Source organism: Octodon degus, unplaced genomic scaffold (assembly GCF_000260255.1).
Source record: "Octodon degus isolate 3935 unplaced genomic scaffold, OctDeg1.0 scaffold00024, whole genome shotgun sequence".
Classification (NCBI taxonomy): Eukaryota; Metazoa; Chordata; class Mammalia; order Rodentia; family Octodontidae; genus Octodon; species Octodon degus.
The window spans coordinates 29573-35771 of NW_004524600.1; the positions used below are offsets into that span (position 1 = coordinate 29573).

A 6199-nucleotide genomic window follows, 5' to 3' on the forward strand; every position below is an offset into this window, starting at 1 on the left:
GTCCCCAGCTCCATTCTCTTCTAGTGTTTCCCTGCTGGTAGCATTCTCTGCAGTCTTGGAGGCCTTCTTTTTTTTCTTTTTTTGGGTTTTCCTACTTGCAGAACTCTGGAGGAGGGCCTTTAGCTCTGCATCCTGGACCTCCATTTCTGACTTGTAGAGGTCAGGCTTAAAGGGACCATTGGTTATCCGCATGGGGCCATTGGGCATGAGTAGGACTGTAAATTTAAACTGGGCAACAAATTCACCCTCCTTCTCATAGAGAACATTAAATGGTTGCAGCAGCTCATGTTTAGCACACTCCACCACACCCATCCGAGCCTTCTTCTCATCTTCAAATGCTCTTAAAGTAAACGGCATAGCATCAAAACGCCTTTCCACCTCACTGAAAAAGGCACGTGAAGTTTTCATTTTCAGGCCATATTGTTTGGAGGGGTCTCATTTGTAAATGGTGGTTCTCTGTCCTGCATCCCTGGCCTTTCCCTCCCCTGAGCTGACAAGAACATCCACAGCATATACTTCATGTACCTCAAATTCAGCCTTTTCATGGTCCTTCTTCTGCTGGTCTGTGGGATTCTGGATGATGGTTTTCTCTCCATCGATGACGTGCTGCTTTAACTGATGTGACAGCATACCTTCTATTGGTGTGCAATTAAATGAGTGGGCAACTTTGTTCCAGGCTTCTGTCACTTGTGTGTTCTGGTTTCCAGGTATGACTAAACGTAGGGCAGCTTCAGCACATAGGTGAGCTGCCTTAATGACACCTGCTTTCCTCCCTATTACTTGAGTCCCCTGGGGCACACCAATGACAAAAGTGTGAGCCACATTAGCAATGAAGCCATCCACATGAACCCCAAGGTCAATTTTTACCAAGTCACCTTCCTTGAGAATATAATCCTGGTCACTCTTCAAAGGGGAGAAGTGGCACACACAGTTATTTACTGAAATGCTGGTTGGAAAGGCAATACCTTTCTTCATTTCCTTCTCTTTCTTGAAGAGTTTTCCTGTCTCTCCCACAATCATGGCATCACCTTTCTCACACAGGCTCAATACTGACACACCTGAGCTGGATGCTTCCACCAAAGCTCGAAGGACCCGGTTGGCGATGTCGCCCCCCATCTTATACTTGGTCACGACCAGGTCTTCGGCGATAGTTTGCTCCTGCTGCTCGTCCTCGCCCGACATCTTCCTACTCCCACCACTGCAGCTTCGTTTCCCCTGAGCCGCTGACTCCGTTTCCCTTCTCAGCCCCAGGCTGTGGCCAAAGGCCCCTCGATCCGCGAGGAGAGCGCGAGCGAAAGCTCCAGCAAGCAAGGCAGCGGGCGGGCCTACCTACATTCTTGTCAATATTCATCACACTCATCTTTTGATATTTCAAATTTCATATAAATTCCTTGTGATTTCAACGTGCTGTTGCTTAATATAATTAGCCAGTTCCTGGTACAAGCAAACCTGTCTGAAAACAATGGCACGGTCTCATTATTTTCCGCATTAATTTCTGCTTTTTGCTCATAAACTTTCAGTTCATAAATCAGTAGCCTCTTGGAATCTTACAATCTCTGAACTGAGGTAGGCTTACCCACATGTCTTATCTAAAATTATAGGTAAGTGGAAAATAAAAGCAAAGTGGCGAATAAAAGGAAGTATCCAAAAGTAATAACGTCACAATGTAAAATATGGGTTTCCTGGGTGTGGTAGCTCACACCTGTGATCCCAGCGCTGGAGAAGCTGAGACAGGGGGATCAGTACGAGTCTGAAGTGTGTAGTGAGACCCTGTATCAAATAAACAAATAAAAGATTTAAAAAAATGGGTTTTCATTATAGTCCTCACTTAAACAGCTGTTTTCAAGGTTGCATTTGATGCACAATCATTTCTTTCTCCACTACTCATTTCTCATTTGTTTTCAACTGACTTCTTATTGGTGACTTGAACTTTTGCTGCAACAGCTTTATACCCTTGGTGGTCCTGTGTCTGCGTGGTTGCTAAATTATTTCTGTCACTTATACAACCACATGTGAACCCTAAAAGAGACCAAGCAAGATTCCCAAAGTACTAGACATATTTTTTCTTTTTTTTGGGACAGGGTTTTTCCATGTAGTTCAGGCTGGCCTTGCATCCCCTATGGAGCTCAGCCTGGCCTGGGACTCACAGCAATCTTCCTGCCTCAGCCTTCCAGGAGTTGAGATTACAGGCATGAGTTCAGCAGACAAACTCTTCCTTGTCTCAAATCATGCATCAGAAATCCTAGTTCCCCTTATAGAAATAGCCATTTGACTTAGATAACATAGTAACGAATATAATACATGAAGTTCTTCTCACTTGAAGGACTTCCCATTCCCATTTTACCTCATGACTACCCAAGATGGAAAACATAGCGTCCTGGAAATCTAACTTTGTGTGGTGCCAGTATATTATGATGAACCTTCTGTTAACCAAACTTGATGTTTTTCTCTTGTCAAGGAGTCATGAATAATTCTGGTGGAAGCCCACACATTTCCTAGGGGGTTAAATGATATGCAGGAGGAACAGGCATGCTGAGAATATGAAGTCACCTACCTGCTGTGCATTCAGGTCCTGCCTAAGCCTGCAATGAAGGACGGAAGTGAAGGATGTTGGATAATGCCTGTCTTTGGTGGGCAGATCAGATCGCATCCCCTTGACGATCACTTGGTCACTTTGTGTATCATACTCATGTGTTCAGTTTCTATCAGAACTTATCAAGACAAAGAGAATAGTTGCCTGTTATGGAAGGTATAGCTTTGTTCACAGCCTCTGTTATGATTTTGAACTTAGTCTATAGGGGGGTTGTTAGAGAAATATCTTCAGTGCCAGATAATGTGAGTGCTATGGGAATCCACTGACTGTCAGAGTTTAAGGACAGCAGCATAATCTTCATTGTACTCATTGAACAGTATTGCAGTTGTCTCCCCTCAGATTTTGGCTTGCTCCTTAACTTGCCTCACCAGCAGAGTATGGCAGAAGTGATTCACAGCCAATTTTGAGCAACGCTTTTGCAAGGAATGGCAGATTCCAGTTTTCTTGCTTCCAGCTCTGAACATTCACATAAAAATTTTTGGTTACTTGAAAGCTGCCATACTGTGGGGAAGATCAAACTACACAGAGAGAGATAATAGGAAGAGACCACATGGAGAGAATCTAGCTGCTGCCCATCCTCCCACAGTGACAAATTATCTCAGTCCAGGTCTAACATTACTGAAAAGACCTGCATCTTCTCCCCTGAGCCCTACCTAAATTTCAGATTTGTGAAATAAATTCTTGATTATTGTGCTTTTAAGTAATATTATAATTTACAGCTGAAAAGTCCTCCAAAACTTCCATATGCTCTAAAGCAAGCTTTTGGAAGGTGACTGGGGGCATTAGTATGTTTATCCACTAATGAGATCAGTATCCTAGTGTGCTATTAAGAATTACAGCTTGTTTGTGGGAGTAGTGGATGTGGGACCTGAAAATTATATCCCCTTCCCTGGCTCTTTCCTTTCTTCCTATTGGCCTCCATGGTGTGGACAGCTTTCTGCCAACAGATCCTTCTTTCATGGCACTTCTGCCTGGGAGCTGGCAGACCACAGACTGAAGCCTCAGGAACCATGTGACAACATAGATGTTTAAATTCCAGGTTTGAGGTATTTTGGATTAGGAATGAGGAAAGTCACTAAGGTAAATAATTAAGATTTGGTCTAGGCAGTATGACATAATATATTGTTGAGCAGTAACTCCTAAAGTCTAGTTAGCGTAACTGCTCAAAAAGACAATCTGGCACAGCTGAGCTCATTGTTGGGAACCAATGCCACTTGAAACTGCCAGCATTTTGAAGCATCACAGCCTTATATTAACTATGCACCAAAAAATTAAGAATTTTTTATGTTAGCTTGATAATAAAAGCATGGAAAAGGTTACGCTTTTTCGAGCCCTTGAGTTGACATGAAGTAGTAGCATTAGGTAAACAATGACCACAAAGGCCAATATGCATTATTTGCTTGGAGTCACAGTAAGATCATGAATTCCTAGAAAAAGTACCAAGTTGTCTGTCCTGATGTGGCAAAAGATTCTGCACATTTTTTATTACCCCAATGTTAACGGGAAAGTTCTTTTCTTCTGGAAGCTGGAGATAATGAATTAGAACAAATCCTTGAATCATAGGTCCAGTTATACTTATATAAAATGATAAAATTAGAGAAGATACAATAAAAGACATGTTTTACCATATTCATTATCATGTATGTACCTAAAAAACTAAAAATACATGTAGCTTCATTTGCAGTTGAATTTATCAAAAGATAGACACATTTATGTAGGATTAACACTTAGAAACACTATGGTTTTGATATTCTTTATCATAACAGATGAAAACCAGGAGATGATGAGAAATTTCAGGCTTTTGTATTTGTTAGAGAATGGTTAGATATTTAGCAGAGAGCCAATTCCTTAGCCACTTTCTGTCCAATTTGCTTTTCAACTGTAGGGACTGCGTGCATGTGGCCTTGTATTATTTGGGATTTCTTGAACCGCCACACTTAGTTAAGAGCAGAGCTCCTTTGATCACTTAAATGCCTACTTTGCAATGAAGAGGCAGTAAAGCACAAAGTGGTCCTACTGAAAATCTCCTGAATTTGCTCCCTGGGCTTGTACTGGAATTTGAGTCATTTCTAAGGGAAAAAGTAAGGATGAGGTCCCCAGGTGATGCAGCTTTTTCTATGTGTTAGGCATTAATTAGGCATTGCAGTTCTCCTGGGCATAGTGAGGTGCCCTGTCAACCACTTCATCCAATGCCCTCAGACTTCACAAGTACCTTGAGGTTTCACTCTAAGGTCGGTTATATTCCCTTCTTCTATTTGGTGGGCTAAGTGCCTCAGATCCTGACGTGATTTATTGATTTCTAGGAATAAATGCAAACATTACTCTGTGCGTATTTGCTTTTTTTTTCAAATAAGAAATTATCCTATCCAGGCCACCAGTGGGTTTACACACTGACAAGATGTCTTTTTTTTTTTTTTTTCTTAGTAAAGATAAAACTACTCAGACTAGAGTGAAATGCTTACTGGATTTTGGTCCTGCGAATTACAGATGTGTACAATTTACTAATAAACCTTTATATTTTAAACAATTGTTTTAGCAAGAAAAACGACTGTCTTCCACCCTTTCCAAAGTTAAGGCTATGAAAGAATCTTCCCCTCCCTCTACTCGTTATTAACATCAACTCTCTGCCAGAGAATGCTCTGGGAAAGGTTTCTATGTAGGTTTCAGGATTAGTAACAGTTTAATTCTTCAGAAGGAGCTGGGAGTGGAGCGAGTCACTCCTGTGTTCCTATTACAGACGTGGATCTTTTCCATTTCCAGCAACTCTATTTCAATGCTGTTGTGTAGGAGAAGCTTGTTGGTGAGCCTGGCTGCTCGAAGTAGACCAGACAAGAAACCTAAAGATACAATGGCAATCCTCTAAGTTACTTTCACTTTAAAAACAGAAACGCGTGGTCACTCTGAGCTTCTGCGATTGCAGAGGACCTGCGCAGGTGCACAAGCGAAAGGCGCTCTCAGCCTGCTCAGTGTCCACGGAAAAACTACCATCTTCTTAGCCCACCATGGGGACGAAATTGATTTCATTACTGGTGATGCTGGGGCTTCCAGCTCTTACCCTATGCAGTGCTCAGCCCTGCGCAAACACGGCTTCATGACGCTCAACGAACGATCATGCAAAATGGTGGAGATGTTAACTTCCAAAACCAGAAAGCGCGGTCATGCCAAAGTACACCTTGTTGGAATTGGTATTTTCACAGGGAAAAAAATATGATGATATCTGCCCTTCTACTCATAACATGGCTGTTCCAAATAGTAAAAGAAATGATTATCTACTGATACGCATGCAGGATGGTTGCCTTTCCCTGCTGACAGAAACTGGCGAACACTGTGAAGATCTTAAACTGCCAGAAGAAGAACTAGGCAAAGCAATAGAAGGAAAATATAGTGCAGTTGAAGAGGTACAGGTGTCTGTCATGTGTGCCAAGAGTGAAGAGAATTCTGTAGCCATAAAGCCCTGCAAATAATGAGAATGTGAGACCTGAGCAAACTGGTTAGGTCTGGATGAACTGAAAATATAAAGTTTGATTCTAATTGTCACCAGAGCTATGGGCTCCATAAGCAATCTCTCTCTCTCTCTCTCTCTCTCTCTCTCTCTCTCTCTCTCTC

General features: G+C 42.1%; 2 pseudogenes across 1 annotated transcript; one reads left to right on the forward strand and one right to left on the reverse strand.

Annotated features, from left to right (window-relative positions):
* LOC101565059 lies at window positions 1-1185 on the reverse strand (annotated as a pseudogene). Its single transcript, XR_192442.2, has one exon. The product of XR_192442.2 is annotated as a proliferation-associated protein 2G4 pseudogene (transcript).
* Window positions 1186-4680: 3495 nt separating this feature from the next.
* Window positions 4681-6057, forward strand: LOC101565457 (annotated as a pseudogene).
* The last annotated feature ends 142 nt before the right edge of the window (window positions 6058-6199 follow it).